Source organism: Heterodontus francisci, chromosome 1 (genome assembly GCF_036365525.1).
Source record: "Heterodontus francisci isolate sHetFra1 chromosome 1, sHetFra1.hap1, whole genome shotgun sequence".
Taxonomy (NCBI): Eukaryota; Metazoa; Chordata; class Chondrichthyes; order Heterodontiformes; family Heterodontidae; genus Heterodontus; species Heterodontus francisci.
In genome coordinates, this window is record NC_090371.1 from 128301672 (window position 1) to 128316892 (window position 15221).

General features: G+C 44.4%; 1 protein-coding gene across 6 annotated transcripts in view; it reads left to right on the forward strand.

The window, feature by feature from the left end:
* Positions 1-15221, forward strand: part of corin (corin, serine peptidase) — a 261008-nt gene that overhangs the window by 233619 nt on the left and 12168 nt on the right. The gene's annotated exons all lie outside the window — the stretch shown is intronic.

Below are 15221 nucleotides of genomic sequence, written 5' to 3' on the forward strand. Positions count from 1 at the left end.
TGGGCAAGAGTGGGCAAGAACAGGGCAGATGGAATATAATGTGGAAAAATGTGAGGTTATCCTTTTTGTTAGGAGGAACAGAGGTTCAGAGTATTTCTTAAATGGTAAGAGCTTAGAAGGTGTAGATGAACAAATGGACCTGGGTTGTCCTCTTCAGTAAGTCACTGAAAGCTAGCATGCACGCGCAGCAAGCAATTAAGAAGGCTAATGTTATGTTAGCCTTTATCGCAAGAGAATTTGAGTACAGGAGTAGTGAAGTCTTGCTTCAATTGTATAGAACCTTAGTTAGACCGCACCTGAAGTACTGTGTGCAGTTTTGGTCGCCTTGCCTTAGGAAGGATATTATTGCCATAGAGGGAGTGCAATGAAGATTCACCAGACTTGTTCCCAGGATGGTGGGACTATCCTATGAAGAGAGATTGGGGAAATTGGGCCTGTAGTCTCTAGAGTTTCGACGAATGAGAGGTGATCTCATTGAAACCTACAAAATAGTTAAAGGGATAGACAGGGTAGATGCAGCTAAGATGTTTCCCCTTGTTGGGGAGTCTAGAACCAGGGGACACAATTTTAAAATAAGGCAGAAGCCGTTAAGGACAGAGATGAGGAGAAATTTCTTTACTTAGAGGGTTGTGAATCTTTGAAATTCTCTACCCACAGATGGCTGTGGAAACTCAGTGAGTGTGTTTAAAGCCGAGATTGACAAATTTCTAAATACAAATGACATGAAAGAATATAGGGATAGTGTGAGAAAAAGGCATTGAATTGGATGATCAGCGATGATCATATTGAATGGAGCAAGCTCGATGGGCTGAATGGCCTACTCCTACGTTCCTATGGAGAGGTGGTGCAGGAGGGAAGGCTTTAGAGTCCTGAGGCATTGGGACCATTTCTGGGAGAGGTGGGACTTGTGCATCTCAACAAGATCAGGACCAAAAACCTCAAAAGGGGGGCTTTGCTGGTGCTGTTGGGAAGGGTTTACACCAGCTTGGCAGGGGGTTGGAAACTGTAGAGTAGATTCAGAAGGGACAGAAGAAAAGTTGGAAATGGAAGGCAGAAAATTAGTTAGCATTTTTGGAAGGCAGAGGAAACAAAGGCTAAAAAATAGACCACAAGAGAGTTTGGTGGTGCGAAATGGTATATACTTCTGTACAAGAAGTCTAGGGAATAAGGCAGATGATCTGAGAATGGATTGACGTGGGTGTATGATATTATAGCTATTATTAAGACATAGCTGAAAGAAGGGCAGGGATGGCACCTCAACATTTCTGGTTGCAGGGTTTTCAGATGAGATGGCGAGGGGGATAAAAAAGCAGGGGAGTTCACAATTTTGATTAAAGAAACAATTATAGCTGTGAGGAGGGATGATATGGTAGAAGGATCATCAAATGAGGCCATATGGGTTGAACTCATACTACTGGAGTGTACTATAGACCCCACAGTCAGAGGAAGATAGAAGAGAAAATATGTAGGAATATCTCTGAGAAATGCAAAAATAATAGGGCAGTAATAGTGGGGGATTTCAACTACCCTTATAGTAATTGGGATCAAATTAGTTTGAAAGGCACAGAGGGAACAGAATTCTTAAAATGCAATCAGCAGAACTTTTTTTGCCAGTACATAGCAAACCCAACAAGAGAAGGGACAGTTCTGGACTTAGTTTTAGGAAATGAAGCTGGCCAGGTAGAAGGGGTGTTAGTTGGGTAGCTGTTTGGTGGAAGTGATCATAATTCAGTTAGATTTAGGGTAGTTATGGAAAAGGACAAAGACAGACTGGGATTAAAAGTTCTCAACTGGAGAAAAGCTAATTTTAGTAAGCTGAGAGTTGACTTAGCTAAAGTGGACTGGAAACAGCTACTTAAAGGTAAATCAGTACCAGATCAGTAGGAGGTATTCAAGGAAGAGATAGTGAGAGTTCAGAGCAGGTATGTACTCTTAAAGAAAAAGGATGGGACTAACAAATCCAGAGCCCCCTGGATGTCAAGGGGCTTAAAGGAGAGGATAAAGAAAAAAAGGGAAGCTTATGACAGACACCAAGTGCGCAAAACTACAGAAAGCCTAGAGGAGTATATGAAGTGTGGGGGTGAAATTAAAAAGGAAATTAGAAAAGCAAAGAGTAGGCATGAAAAAATATCGGCAAATAAAATCAAGGAAAACCCAAATGTGATGACCTCGGGACTTGAGCGAGGTCTAGCCGAGTTTAGTATAAGGTATGAGGCAAAGACAGATGGACAAAGACTGCAGCAGCTAAACATAAAGGCTTCTCCATTTATTCTGTCTTAGTTTTACTTTCTCTTTGCTAGCATGTGTGTGCTACTGCAGCCTCTAGAGTACAAAATGCACAATGCAATTGCAATTTCAAAACACTACATCCCTCCCCTTCTTAGTAAATGAGAGACATAGCATGTTTCAATGGTTTGTTTCTAAAAATGTAAACAATAAACTTAAATAGTCCATCTCGTAACATAAAAGCAAAATACTGCAGATGCTGGAAATCTGAAATAACAGAAAGTGCTGGAAATACTCAGCAGGTCTGGCAGCATCTGTGGAGAGAAAAACAGAGTTAATGTTTAAGGTCTGTGACCTGTCACATAACATAGTCACTTAAGTATGGTGGGTGTTTTCTCTCACGAGTAGGATATCATCTGACATCAGATTTAGTCTCATCTTACTTATGTTCTTCATCAGAAGTGTCGATGTTTAAATTGGAGTCAATGCTTGCAAATGGTGTTTTCAGTGCTTTGAAGAATGACGCATTTCTTGTTATGATTTGTGAATTGCACTTAAGTACTTTATCTGCTGGCTTAAGCAGTGTAGCTCCAAGTTTCATGTTTCACCCTGCATGTACATTCATTCGATCTTTCTGTTCTCGATCGCGTTCGCATATATGTTCATCTTTAGCTCTGCAGGGTAGCTCAGGTAGACGTGTGCGCATAGGGCATGTACTCGTAGCCAAGCTGTTCCAGTACAACTACAACACTGGCATCTACCTGGCAATGTGGAAAATTGCCCAGGTATGTCCTGTACACAAAAAGCAGGACAAATCCAACCTGGCCAATGACCACCCTATCATCAGTCTTCTATTGATCATCAGCAAAGTGATGGATAGTGTCATCGACAGTGCTATCAAGTGGCACTTGCTCAGCAATAACCTGCACACAGATGCTCAGTTTGGATTCCGCCAGGGCCACTCAGCTCCTGACCTCACTACAGCCTTGGTCCAAACATGGACAAAGAGCTGAACTCCAGAGGTGAGGTAAGAGTGATTGCCCTTGACATCCGGGCAGCATTTGACCGGGTCTGGTAGCAAGGAGCCCTAGCAAAACTGAAGTCAATGGGAATCGGGGAAAAGTCTCCGCTGGTTGGAGTCATACCTAGCACATAGGAAGATGGTGGTGGTTGTTAGAGGTCAATTATATCAGTCCCAGGACATCGCTGCCGGAGTTCCTCAGGGTAGTGTCCTCAACTGCTTCATCAATGACCATCCCACCGTCATAAGGTCAGAAGTGGGGATGTTTGCTGATGATTACACAATGTTCAGCACCATTCCTGACCCCTCAGATACTGAAGCAATCTGTGTCTGGATGCAGCAAGACCTGGACAACATCCAGGCTTGGGCTGATAAGTATCAAGTATCAATTTAGAGCAGAGGGGATGAATTTAGAGCAGAGGGGATGGAAGCTAGGGCAGTTGCATGCTCCTCTTGCAGGATGTGGGAGGTAAGGGTCACCACTTATGTCCCTGCTGACTTCACCTGCGAGAAGTGCACCCAACTCCAGCTCCTCACAGACCGCGTTAGGGAACTGGAACTCGAGCTGGATGAACTTCGGATCATTCAGGAGGCTGAGGGGGTGATAGAGAGCAGTTATAAGGAAGTAGTGACACCTAAGTTACAGGATAAAGGTAGCTGGGTGACCGTCAGGGGAGGGAAATCCCCTGTGGCCGTTCCCCTCAATAAGAAGTATACCGTTTTGGATACTGTTGGGGGGGGGGGGACCTACCAGGGGAAAGCCACAGCGGCCAGGTCTCTGGCACTGAGCCTGTCTCTGTGGCTCAGAAGGGAAGGGGGAAGAATAGGTGAGCGATAGTGATAGGAGATTCAATGGTTATAGGATCAGACAGGAGATTCTGTGGTCGCGAACGAGACTCCCGGATGGTATGTTGCCTCCTGGGTGCCAGGGTCAGGGATGTCTCGGATCGAGTCTACAGGATTCTTAAGGGGGAGGGGGAGCAGCCAGAAGTCGTGGTACACATCGGTATCAATGACATAGCTAGGAAAAGGGATGAGGACCTGAAAAGCGAATATAGGAAGTTAGGTTGGAAGCTAAAAGGCAGGACGAGCAGAGTAGTAATCTCAGGATTGATACCGGTGCCACGTGCTAGTGAGGCTAGACCCAAGGTTATTACGGGAAGCGAGGGAAGAGATTGCTGCGCCTTTGGCGATGATCTTTGTGTCCTCACTGTCCACTGGAGTAGTACCAGATGATTGGAGGGTGGCAAATGTTATTCCCTTGTTCAAGGGAATAGGGATAACCCTGGGAATTACAGACCAGTCAGTCTTACGTCGGTGGTGGGCAAATTATTGGAGAGGATTCTGAGAGACAGGATTTATGATTATTTGGAAAAGCATAGTTTGATTAGAGATAGCATGGCTTTGTCAGGGGCAGGTCATGCCTCACAAGCCTTATTGAATTCTTTGAGGATGTGACAAAACACATTGATGAAGGAAGAGCAGTGGATGTGGTGTATATGGATTTTAGCAAGGCGTTTGATAAGGTTCCCCATGGTAGGCTCATTCAGAAAGTAAGGAGGCATGGGATACAGGGAAATTTGGCTGTCTGGATACAGAATTGGCTGGCCCATAGAAGACAGAGGGTGGTAGTAGATGGAAAGTATTCAGCCTGGAGCTCGGTGACCAGTGGTGTTCCGCAGGGATCTGTTCTGATTTTGTGATTTTTATAAATGACTTGGATGAGGAACTGGAAGGCTGGGTTAGTAAGTTTGCCGATGACACAAAGGTTGCTGGAGTTGTGGATAGTGTGGAGGGCTGTTGTAGGTTGCAACGGGACATTGACAGGATGCAGAGCTGGGCTGAGAAGTGGCAGATGGAGTTCAACCTCGAAAAGCGTGAAGTGATTCATTTTGGAAGGTCGAATTTGAATGCAGAATAAAGGCTTAAAGACAGGATTCTTGGCAGTGTGGAGGAACAGAGGGATCTTGGGGTCCACGTCCATAGATCCCTCAAAGTTGCCACCCAAGTTGATAGGGTTGTTAAGAAGGCGTATGGTGTGTTGGCTTTCATTAACAGGGGGATTGGATTTAAGAGCCGTGAGGTTATGCTGCAGCTCTATAAAGCCCTGGTTAGACCACACTTGGAATATTATGTTCAGTTCTGGTCGCCTCATTATAGGAAGGATGTGGAAGCTTTAGAGAGGGTGCAGAGGAGATTTACCAGGATGCTGCCTGGACTGGAGGGCATGTCTTATGAAGAAAGGTTGAGGGAGCTAGGGCTTTTCTCATTTTAACGAAGAAGGATTCTTTACACAGAGAGTGGTGGGTGCGTGGAATGCACTGTCAGCGGTGGTAGTAGAAGCAGATACATTAGGGACATTTAAGCGACTCTTGGATAGGTACATGGATGATAGTAGAATGAAGGATATGTAGGTAGTTTGATCTTAGAGTAGGTTAAAGGGTCGGCACAACATCGTGGGCCGAAGGGTCTGTACTGTGCTGTACTGTTCTATGTTCTAAGTAACATTCGTGCCACATAAGCGCCAGGCAATGACCAACTCAAACAAGAGAGAGAATCTAATCATCTCCCCTTGATGTTCAATGGCATTACTATGACTGAATCCACCACTAACAACATCCTGGGGTTACCATTGACCAGAAACTGAACTGAGTAGCCACATAAATACTGTGGCTTCAAGAGCAGGTCAGAGGCTGGGAATTCTGCAGCAAGTAACTTACCTCCTGACTCCCCAATGCCTGTCCACCATCTATAAGGCGCAAGTCAGGAGTGTGATGGAATACTCTCCACTTGCCTCGATGGACACAGCTCCAACAACACCTAAGAAGCTCGACGCCATCCAGGACAAGGCAGCCCGCTTGATTGGCACCCCATCCACCACCTTCAACATTCACTCCGTTCACCACCAGCACACAGTGGCAGCAATGTGTACCATCTACAAGATGCACTGCAGCAATTCACCAAGGCTCCTTCGACAGCACCTTCCAAACCCGTGACCTCTAACAACTAGAAGGACAAGGGCAGCAGATGCATGGGAACACCATCACCTGCAAGTTCCCCTCCAAGCCACACACCATCCTGACTTGGAACTATATCACCGTTCCTTCACTGTCACTGGGTCAAAATCCTGGCACTCCCTCCTTAACAGCACTGTGGGTGTAACGACGTCCCAAGCGGTTCAAGAAGGCAGTTCGTCACCACTTTCTCAAGGGCAATTGGGAATGTGCAATAAATGCTGGCCTAGCCAGTGATGTGCACATCCCACAAACAAATAAAAAAAAAGATTAGTGTAGCTGAAGGTTTTCCAGTAGTTGCGAGGTGTTGTTCTGTAATTACGAAGAAAGTGATATAACTCTTGCTTCCATGACTTGTTCTCAGCTGTAGCTGCACGTATCACTTTTTCAAGGTTCACATAAATCTCTCGACTTCACCTTTAGCTTTTGGCCAAAAGGGTGTGATTTTCAGATGAGTGAACCCTAGGTAGTTCACAAATTTGCTTAACTCATCACTGTTGAATGGGGGTCCATTGCCACTGCTTGTCGTTTGAGGGATTCCAAACAAAGCAAAGATCGGTCAAGCTTTGGGATGACTGCTTTCGTTGAAGTTGACATAACTAATTCCATGATTGGGAATCTGCAGTAGTCGTCAGTGACCACAAGCAAGTGTTCCCCTGTGGAAAATCTGTGAAATCAACGCTGACCTCAGTCCATGGTCCTGGAGGTAGTTTGGACATCTTGAGAGCATCATGAAGGTTTGACATTGTGGTAGCTTGACATGGCAAACACTGATTGACTTTGTGCTCTCCATGGGGTCAATTCCTGTGAATCATGCTTTTTCCCTAAGGAGTTGTTTGGTTTTGACAATTCCCTGGTGTCCTTCATGTGCTATATCAACAACACTTTCCCTCAATGAGTGTGGAGTGATAATACAGTTGTTGTGTAATACGAGATCACATGTGGTTGTAACGGTGAGCTCATTTTGCACATTGTGAAGACCTTGTAGTGTGTGAGCGATTTTGTTTGTAGATGCTTTCTCGATCACGTCTTTCCAGTTTTGTGATTCAATAGCCTCCATACCTAGTTGCAAAGCCTCATCTTGTTTTGTTGCTGCTTTGATGTCGGCTAGTTTTAGCGACGTTGATACCGCATTTATGCTTACATAATTAAGATGTTGTTCAGCAACCTTTTCCTCATGACTAGTAGGACTGTCAGCAGTGGATGTCGTGAAAGACAATCCGCTGGGTTGAGCTTGCCTGGCTGATGCTCAATCTGGAACTCATACTCTTGTACTTTGAGCATCCAACGTTCTATTCGAGTGGGTGGTTTGTTATGTGGATTGTTGAACAAGTTCACTAGTGGTCTATGATTGGTTATTACTTTAAATTCGCTTCCATATAGGTAGAGATGAAAGTGTAAAATACCCCACGTGACTGAGAGCGCTTCTCTCTCTTTGCGAATAACGTTGCTCTGCAGGCGTTAACAATCTGCTTGCCATCGTAATGATTGATGGGTTACCCGTCTTGTCTTCCTGCGTGAGAACTGCACCTAAGACAAATGAGCTTGCATCCACAACCAGCTGGGTGGTTTTCTCAGGTGGGAAATAGGCATTTGTGCAGCTTTCTGACAAATGTCGTTTGATTTTGTGAACGCCTGTTGGTGTGATTTAGTCCATTCCCACTTGGTAGTCTGTTTTGTCAGATTGCATAGTGGGGCAGATAGCATAACGAGGTCAGGAATGAAGCGACTAAGGTACATGATAAGTTCTAGCAGACTCCGGGCTTCTTGCAGGTTTGTCAGATCTGCAGTGTTTGCAATGGCTTCAACTTTCCATGGATCTGGTGATACTCCTTCACAACTGAACACATGACCAAAGAATTCAATTCTGCTTTCATTGAGCAAGCTCTTGTCTTTGCTCAAGGTGAGGTTACATTCTCTGAGACGTTGTAGGCATGCTCGTAGGCGTGTCTCAAGTTCACTTTCAGTGCAGCCATAGATGAGGCTGTCATCACTGATGTTCAGCCTGCCTTCAATTCCTGAAGTGTAAATTGAATCAATTTCTGGAATACGTCAGCTGCTGAACTGACTGCAAAGTTGAGCCTATTCTTGTATCGGAAAAGACCGATGTGAGTAGAGAATACAGTAAGATATCTCGATTCTTCTGCAAGCTCCATTTGTTGGTATCCTGCATTGAGGTCAAGTTTAGAGAAGTGTTTCGCACCATTCACTTTCTCTATGATATCATGATTGTCGGTGTCAAGTGTCTTTCTCGTTGTATGGCTTGGTTTGGTGATCGCATATCAATGCAGATTCTAATCTGGTTCTCGCTCTTGGGTTTCTTGACGACTTGTATGGGTGAGATCCAAGGGGTGGCTCACCCTCAACTTTCTCAATAATGTGAAGGTCAAGTAGGTGTCTATCTGTTCCCTGACATGGTATTCGTCACCGTTGATGCACAACTAGGGGCATGTTAGGATCTATTTTTTTATTTTTTTTTATTTTAGAGATACAGCACTGAAACAGGCCCTTTGGTCCACCGAGTCTGTGCTGACTATCCATACTAATCCTACATTAATCCCATGTTCCTACCACATCCCCACCTTCCCTAGGGGCAATTTATAATGGCCAATTTACCTATCAACCTGCAAGTCTTTGGCTGTGGGAGGAAACCGGAGCACCCGGCGAAAACCCACGCGGTCACAGGGAGAACTTGCAAACTCCACACAGGCAGTACCTGGAATCGAACCTGGGTTGCTGGAGCTGTGAAGCTGCAGTGCTAACCACTGCAGCACTGTGCCGCCACATGCAGCTTGCATGTAACACCTTTCAGTTTTCTAATCCCAGTGAAGCGATCAGCATATAGTTGGAGAATGTTTTTGTTATGCGAAGGAATCACGTATGTGACTGCAATCAAGTGCAGATCCGTTGCTGTGTAGAAACTGATGGGCGTGTCACATTCTCCAGATATGACATGGAATAGAGCATTCGTTCTAGCGTCTTTGAATGAGACTGTCGTTTCAAATGTTACAAAAATTTTCAGCAGATTGTCACTGTTGTAAGGGAAAAATTTCATATTGCCTGGTTTGCAGAGAATGGGGAAATCCTGAAGTTTTATCTCCCATGACAATGACAGATGCTCCTGTATCTCCTGAGAGCATCTACATCCAAGCAGCTAATGGTCACTGCCACATGTGGCTGTTTGCTGTGTCTGAGAGAGGGCTCAAAAGTATGTTCAGGGTCAACAGCCTCTACTTTGGCTACTTCGTCTTGTACGCATACGTGGCACCCTTCTGTTGGTATTAGTCTCAGGAACATAGCAGCAGGAGTAGGCCATTCAGCCCGTTGAGCCTGCTCCGCCATTCATTTAATCATGGCTGATCATCTACCTCAATGCCACTTTCCCATGCTATCCCCATATCCTTTGATGTCGTTGGCATCCAGATAGCTATTGAATTTTGTCTTGAACATGCTTAATTATTGAGCTCACACAGCCCTCTCGGGTAGAGAATTCCAAAGATTTACCAGCCTCTGAGTAAAGAAATTCCTCCTTATCTCAGTCTTAAATGGCTACCCCTTAGTCTGAGACTATGTCCCCTGGTTTTAGAGTCACCAGCCAGTGGAAACATCCTATCTACATCTACCCTGTCATTTCCTGTAAGAATTTTGTGAGTTTCAATGCGATCACCTCTCGTTCTTCGAAACTCTAGAGAATACAGGCCCAGTTTCCTCAATCTCTCCTCATAGGACAGTCCCACCATCCCAGGGATTAGTCTGGTGAACCTCCTTTGCACTCCCTCTGTGGCAAGTATATCCTTCCTTAGATGAGGGGAACAAAACTGTACACAATTCTCCAGGTGTGGTCTCACCAAGGCTGTGTACAATTGCAGCAAAACGTCTTTCCTCATGTACTCAAAATCCCTTGTGATGAAGGCTGACATACAATTTCCTTCCTAATTGAATGCTGCACACGCATGCTAGCTTTTAGTAACTCATGAACAAGGAATCCCAGGTCCCTTTGGACATCAACACTTCCCAACCTCTCACCATTTAAGAAATAATCTGTCTTTCTGTTTTTTCTAACAAAGTGGATGACTTCACACTTATTCACATTATATTCCATCTACCATATTCTTGAATCTACCATTCACTTAGCCTATCCAGGTCCCCTTGAAGCCTCTTTGCATCCTCCTCACAACTTACATTCCCACCTAGTTTTGTATCATCAGCAAACTTGGAAATATTACATTTGGTCCCCACATCCAAATCATTTATATAGATTGTGAACAGCTGTGACCCCAGCACTGATCCTTGCGGTACCCCACTAGTAACAGCCTGCCATCCTGAGAATGACCCATTTATTCCTACTCTCTATTTTCTGTCCGTTAACCAATTGTCAATCCATACCAGTATATTGCCCATAATTCCATGTACTGTAATTTTGTTTACTAACCTCCTGTGTGGGGCCTTATCAAGAGCCTTCTGAAGATCCAAATACACCACATCCACCTAAGTAGTTGATTTTATTAATGAGCGACAAACACAAGCAAAGTGGTTGGATTTTCCGCAAGCTTTACACCATTTACCAGTTGCAGGACACTCTGTCTGGTGTGGGTAAGCACCGCCACAGTGGAAACATTCTTTGGATAAGTCGCAGCTCTGTTTGAGACAGCTGTTGTTGCTTTGCAGGTGGTTTTCTGGCATGTGAGCAATGAGCAGTGTTCACAGGAGTTGAACTTGGAGTGTGGTAGTTACCATTAGTCTCAACCTCAGTAGCTCTGGACTCTGAGAGTGATAGTGATCTTGCAAACTCCAGCAGGGTACTTTTTGGCGTAGTTGACTGGAGAGACAGCCCTCGATTATTTGTGTTTTGATTTCCCGTTCAACATGTTCAATATCACCCAAGTCTCATCTGGTTTCTAGTTGCCTCAGATGCGTACAATATTGGTCAATTGTCTCGTTTGCTTCTTGCTTAGTGCATCAGAAGACAGTGTTTTCGTATATGGTGTTTTTCTTCGGCATAAAGTAGTTTGTCAGCGTATTTTTTTCTGAGTCAGAGTCATTTTGCTCAGGCGTAAGTGTGTCAAAGATATCTTCTAATTCTTCACCTCCATTGTCTAGAAGTAAGGTCATTTTCCTTGTGTAGTCTTTGATTGCGAAACCTGCCATCATGCCTTCGAAACTTTGCAGCCACTTTTGCCAACATGGGGATACAGATGATGGGTTCTGAATGCACACCAAAAGCTAGTAGGTTGGACCTACTGATCAGCAATGCAGTGATAAAGAATCTAGGATTGCACTTCTTTCAAAGAAAACCTCTCTGCAGTGTTCCGAAATTATATATTTTTTGATAGGATGGTTATTTTGAAGAGATCAGTGTGTGAGTATACACCTTACAAGCTTTCTGTATGTCACCCTAACAGTCTGCAAGTTAAAATGCTGTCTGTGAAAGTAGACAAAAACCTTCCAAAATTTTCATACCTGAAAGCAATGTTTCCAGTTTTCTTTTTCCATTTTCTGTTTAACACATTGCCATTTTGATATCCTTGACACTTGAGTGAGATCTAGCCGAGTTTAGTATAAGCTATGAGGCAAAGACAGAGCGACAAAGACTGCAGCAGCTGAACATAAAGGCTTCTCCATTTATTCTGTCTTAGTTTCACTTTCTCTTTGTTAGCATGTGTGTTCTACAGCAGTCTCGAGAGCACACAATGCACAGTGCAATTACAATTTCGAAATACTACAACACTACACCAAAAATGTTTTATAAATGCATAAAGAGCAAGAGGATACTAAAGAAAGAGTAGTGCCTATAATAGACCATAAGAGTAACCTGTGTGTGGATGTTGGTGTGGTTCTGAATGAATACTTTGTGTTTGTTTTCACAAAAGAGGGGGACATTATAGACATTGAAATCAGGGAGGAGGAGTGTGAAATATTAGATGAAATTAACATAGTGAGGGAGTAGGTATTAAGGGGTTTAACTTCTCTCCAAATGGATAAATCTCCAGGGAAGCAAGAGAAGAAATAGCAGAGGCTCTGAACATCATTTTCCAGTCCTCTCTGGCTGTAGGTATGGTGCCAGAGGACGGGAGGACAGCTAACAATGAACCATTGTATAGAAAGGGAGAGGTTGAGTAATTACAGGCCAGTTAGCCTAACCTTGGTGGTGGGAAAATTATTGGAAAACATTCTGAGGGACAGGATAAATCTTCATTTAGAAAGATACGGGTTAAGACAGTCAGCACAGATTTGTTAAGGGAAGGTCATGTCTGACTAACGTGATTGAATTTTTGAGGAGGGTTGATGAGGGTAGTGCAATTGATGATGTCTGTGTGGATTTTAGCAAGGCTTTTGATAAGGTCCCACAAGACAGCCTGGTCACGAAAGTAAAAGCCCATGGGATCCAAGGCAAAATGGCAAGTTGGATCCAAAATTGGCTCAGAGACAGGAAGCAAAGTGTAATGGCTGATGGGTGTTTTTGTGACTGCTGCTGTTTCCAGTGGGGCTCCACAGGGCTCAGTACTAGGTCCCTTTCTTTTTGTGGTGTATATATCAATGATTTGGACTTCAATGTAGGGGGTATGATTAAGAAGTTTACAAACGATACAAAAATTGGATGTGTGGTTGATAATGAAAAAGAAAGCTGTAGAGTGCTGGAAGATATCAATGGACTAGTCAGGTTGGCAGAGCAGTGGCAAATTAAGTTCAATCCGGAGAGATGTGAAGTAATGCATTTGGTGAAGGCAAACAAGGTAAGGGAATGCACAATAAATAGTAGGATACTGAGAAGTGTAGAGGAACAGATGGACCTTGGAGTACATGTCCACAGATCCCCGAAGGTGGATGGACAGGTGGATAAGTTGGACAAGAACGCATACTGGATACTTGCTTTTATTAGCTGAAGTATAGAATATATGAGCTGGGAGGATATGCTGGAAGTGTATGAAACTCTAGTTAGGTCACAGCTGGAGTACTGTGTGCAGTTCTGATCACTGCATTATAGGAAAGATGTGATTACACTCAAGAGGGTACAGAGGAATTTATGAGGATGTTGTCTAGACTGGAGAATTTTAGTTATGAAGAAAGATTAGATAGGCTAGGGTTGTTTTCTTTGGAGCAGAGGAGGCTGAGGGGAGAAGTTAATTCAAGTGTATAAAATTATGAAGGGTCTGGATAGAGTGGATAAGAAGGCCCTATTCCCCTTGGTTCAGGAGTCCGTAACCAAATGGCATAGATTTAGGGGAAGAGGTAGAAGGTTTAGAAGGAATTCAAGGAGAACTGTTTCCACCCAGAGGGTGGTGGGGATCTGGAACTCACTGCCTGAAAGGGCGGTAGAGGCATACCATTTAAAAAGCAACTTGGACATGCGCTTGAATTGCCATAACCTACAAGACTATAACCCAAGAGCTGGAAAGTGGGATTGGGTTGGATGGCTACTTGTCAGCCGGCCCAGACACGATGGGTCAAATGGCCTCCTTCTGTGCTGTAAACTTCTATGATTTCTATGATTCTATGGTAACCGCTATGATCAGAACCAATTTTTCCTCCTCCTCATCTTTGTGTCTTTGTTGTCTTTGGCCCATATGTGTTTGTCATAATGTGTTGATTCCACATGTTCCTGTGCCCAGTCTGCGTTTCCTCTCTCTCTCTCTTGCACACACTATAGTCGTTTGTTTTTGAGAGAAAGAAGGAGTGGGAGCAGATCTTGGAGATCATAGTGATATTTTATTTCTACTAGTGGCTGTTTGTTTCTGCCCTCAGCTATGTATGTCATTCTGTTTTCTGGTATGTGTGATGGTGGAAAAGGGAGGCTTGGGGGCAGCTGTGAGTAGGGGAGGCCCAGATGGAGAGTCGTCTGATGTCAGAGAGAAGGCCAAATCTGGGAGGAGGATCAAAGTTGCCACAGTGGGAGGCACAGATGTATTTGCAGAGTCACAATAGAAGAGGTTGAAAGAAGAGGGCGGCACAGTGTTGCAGTGGTTAGCACCGCGGCCTCACAGCTCCAGCAACCCAGGTTCGGTTCTGGGTACTGCCTGTGCGGAATTTGCAAGTTCTCCCTGTGACCGCGTGGCTTTCTGCCAGGTGCTCCGGTTTCCTCCCACAGCCAAAGACTTGCAGGTTGATAGGTAAATTGGCCATTATAAATTGCCCCTAGTGTAGGTAGTGGTAGGAGAATTGAGGGAAGGTGGGGATGTGGTAGGGAATATGGGATTAATGTAGGATTAGTATAAATGGGTGCTTGATGGTCGGCACGGAGTTGGTGGGCCGAAGGGCCTGTTTCAGTGCTGTATCTCTCTATGACTCTATAAAGAGGAGAGAAGCTGAAGGCAGCAAAATAGTGAGAGGTTTTTGCCTCGCCAATGAAGAACAATATTGGGGTCACAGAAGGAAAAGTCAGGATGGCAAGCTATAAGAGTAAGAGGTAGGGTTGGGAGATAGAGGAGGGTGGACACAGGGAAGTTAGGAAGAGTGCAAGGGCAGCAGCACACCCCAGGGCAAGGCATCAAGTTAGCATTGTGCAGAAAGCAGAAGGTTAGGAAAGGAATGTAACTGGGACATCAGGAGGTAGGGTGTGTCTGCTGGGCACTCAGGAAATGGCCGCAGCTGCAGGCCCAACAGAGAGCTGAGACGAAAAAAAAAGTAGCATGAGCCAGAGTAGGTGGGCAATGGCACTGAGAAGTTAGAGCCTCACCAGCTAGTGGCTGAAGGCCTGAATCTGGAGTGTGACAGGTAAATGTTTTCATTGAATATTCCAATATAAATGTTTACATTGGCAGTTTCAATTAAAACTGTTGGTTGGGGAGTCTAGAACCAGAGAGCACAATTTCAAATTAAGGGGAAAGTCACTTCGGACAGGGATGAGGAGAAATTTCTTTACTCAGAGGGTTGTGAATCTTTGGAATTCTCTAACTCAGAGGGCTGTGGAAGCTCAATCATTGAGTATGTTTAAAGCAGAGATTGACAGATTTCTAAATACC